The 2,987-nt window shown below is 32.4% G+C and overlaps 1 pseudogene; it reads left to right on the top strand.

The window, feature by feature from the left end:
- The first annotated feature begins 1,997 nt into the window (after nucleotides 1-1,997).
- Nucleotides 1,998-2,786, top strand: LOC143388736 (small ribosomal subunit protein eS1 pseudogene; annotated as a pseudogene).
- The last annotated feature ends 201 nt before the right edge of the window (nucleotides 2,787-2,987 follow it).

The raw sequence follows: 2,987 nt of genomic DNA, 5'->3' as shown, positions 1-2,987 counted from the left end.
ACCATAGTAATTTAATATGGCTTTTAAGGTCCTTATGATTTTCTTGAGTGTTAAATCAGCTGATGCAATTAATGCATTTATAAAGACTGGCACATGATATGCACACAATAACAATGGCCACTATTATCATCATTATTACCTTTATATTAACATTACAAATCAAATTAACTTATATGTGTGCATCTGTTTTCAGACTCCGTATTCAATCACCAGGTGTTTGTTCCTTTGTTTTGGTTATTAGACAACTGTTATGTTTATATTTTCTGTGTGATCTTATTTTACATGTGTGTCTCATAAGCAACATACATTTTAATTTTTTAATCCATTTATCTCCGACTTAATAGTTAAGTTAAATGCATTTATGCACATGTGATTATTAATATATGTTGGCTTAGCTTTCTCACCTGATTTTATACTTTGTTATTTATTTTTCTCTTCCTCTATTTTTGTTACTTTCTTGTCTGTCATTGAATTGATAAAATTTTTCTGTGTATTCCTGTGCCCCTTGAGCTGTTTGTAACCCATTCTTTCAATGATTACTTTTAGATTTTTTTACATACATTTTCAAAAAGTAAGTTTTTATATTAGTGTCTGAACCATTATTTTTATTTCCTTCCCGAACAATACAAGGAGCTTGGCATATTTTAATTAATCATTGTGTAACCCTAAAATAGTGCTTTCTCATCTAGTTTTAATTGTATTTTGATTAACATAAAAATTTAATTGTATTTTCAGTCAAAATTTAACTGAATTTACTAAAAGCTATTTTAAATTTCTAACCTCACTATTGTTTTATTATTCCACAGATTTCTTTGAATTAATTCTTTCTTTTTTAATGAAGTCTTTGGGTAAAATACTCTTTACCTTTCTATTTCTGAAAATGTTACCTTTATACTTGAATGGCTGGTTCCTTAGATGTATCATAGCTTTTTGCTCACCAATTTGAAAGCTTGCCTGTACTCTTTTCTGGAACTTCTTATTATGTAGGCAGATTCTATATGCATTTTATTTTAATGTCTTTGATTATAATCCATATCTTTTTTCCTGCTATTTCTTTGACATTTTAATCTTTTTTATCTCTTTTTTATTGGTTGCTCAAAACATTACAATGATCGTGTCATATCATATTTCATACATTTGATTCAAGTGGGTTATGAACTCCCATTTTTACCATGTGTACAGATTGCCGGATCACATTGGTTACACATCCACATTTATACATACTGCCATACTAGTGTCTGTTGTATTTTAATCTTTGTAATAAAATTATATAGGTTAACTATGTGTCTAGATATCGACTTTAAAGTTTTTAAATATTCAAACTACATTTATCAAAATTTCATAGTTTTCTTCAACTTGGGGAAATTTGTAGCTGTTGTTTCTTCAAAGATTGCATCTCCATCATTGCTTTTCCATCTCTTTCTCTGGCACTCCTCGTAGGTATACCCTGAAGATTTATCATGGAACATACATGATATTTAATAGTTTTTTATTTGTTGAACTACATTCTGGGTGCATCTATCAGTAATTCATTCCAATTCACTATCATTCCTTCACACATGTCTAAATAAGTGTTTATGTTATCTACTCTTTTAAATCTCAGAAACAACATTTTTTTTTCTTTTCTTGTATTCTTTACTTTCTTGTTTATGACCCAAATTTTTATTTTATTTCTGCCTATTTTTATCTTATAACATTTTGTTCCTTTTAGATTGTTCCTTTTAGACTGGCTCAAAACATTCTAAACAAACATATTAAATTTGCTGCCATAGTATTTCGTAAGACTAATTTCCTCTGAAATTATTGCATACCCTGCTGGTTTATGTTTCTTAGAATCCTCACTCATAGTAAAGATTTTTGCTGGTGGTGTATGCCCATAATCCCAGCCACTTGGGAAGCTGAGACAGGAAGATCACAAGTTAGAGATGGGCTTCAGCAATTTAGCAAGGTCCTGTCTCAAAAAATAAAAAGGACCTTTTGGCTTTCTGAGCAGTACCATGGCGGTAGGCAAGAACAAGCACCTTACAAAAGGCGGCAAGAAGGAAGCCAAGAAGAAAGTGGTTGATACATTTTCTAAGAAAGACTGGTATGATGTGAAAGCACCGGCAATGTTCTATATAAGAAATATTGGAAAAACATTAGTTACCAGGATCCAGGAAACCAAAATTGCATCTGATGGCCTCAAGGGTCAGGTGTTTGAAGTGAGTCTTGCTGATCTGCAGAATGATGAAGTTGTGTTTAGGAAGTTCAAGCTAATTACTGAGGGCATTCAGGGAAAAAACTGCCTGACCAACTTCCATGGTATGGATCTTACCTGTGACAAAATGTGTTTCATGGTCAAAAAATGGCAGACAATGATCGAGGCTCATGTTGATGTCAAGACTACCGATGGATATTTGCTGCATCTATTCTGTATTGGTTTTACTAAAACCCTCAACAATCAGATACAGAAGACTTCCTAAGCTCAGCACCAGAGGTCCGCCAAACCCAGAAGAAGATGGTGGAAATCATGACCCGAGAAGTGCAGACAAATGACTTGAAAGAAGTGGTCAATAAACTGATTCCAGACAGCATTGGGAAAGACATAGAGAAGGCTTGCCAATTGATTTATCTTCTTCATGATGTCTTTGTTAGAAAAGTAAAAATGCTGAAGAAGCCCAAGTTTGGGAAAACTCATGGAGCTTCACGGTGAAGGTAGTAGTTCTGGAAAAGCTACAGGAGATGAGACAGGTGCTAAAGTTGAATGAGCTGATGGATATGAATCACAAATTCAAGAATCTGTTTAAAATTCAAATTTTTAATAGTGACTAATAAACAGTCCTATTTGTGAAAATAAATAAATAAATAAATATAAAGGGCGAGAGATATAGTTCAGCGATAGAGACCCCTAGGTTCAATGCCAGTGTAAATAAATAAATAAATAAATAGTTTCTTTATATGTTTCAAAATCTAGGCTCTTCAGATTATTTTCAGTTTGGGATCTACTA

The sequence above is a fragment of the Callospermophilus lateralis genome, chromosome 9, assembly GCF_048772815.1.
Source record: "Callospermophilus lateralis isolate mCalLat2 chromosome 9, mCalLat2.hap1, whole genome shotgun sequence".
Lineage (NCBI taxonomy): Eukaryota > Metazoa > Chordata > Mammalia > Rodentia > Sciuridae > Callospermophilus > Callospermophilus lateralis.
This window is presented reverse-complemented; position numbering and strand designations above follow the sequence as displayed.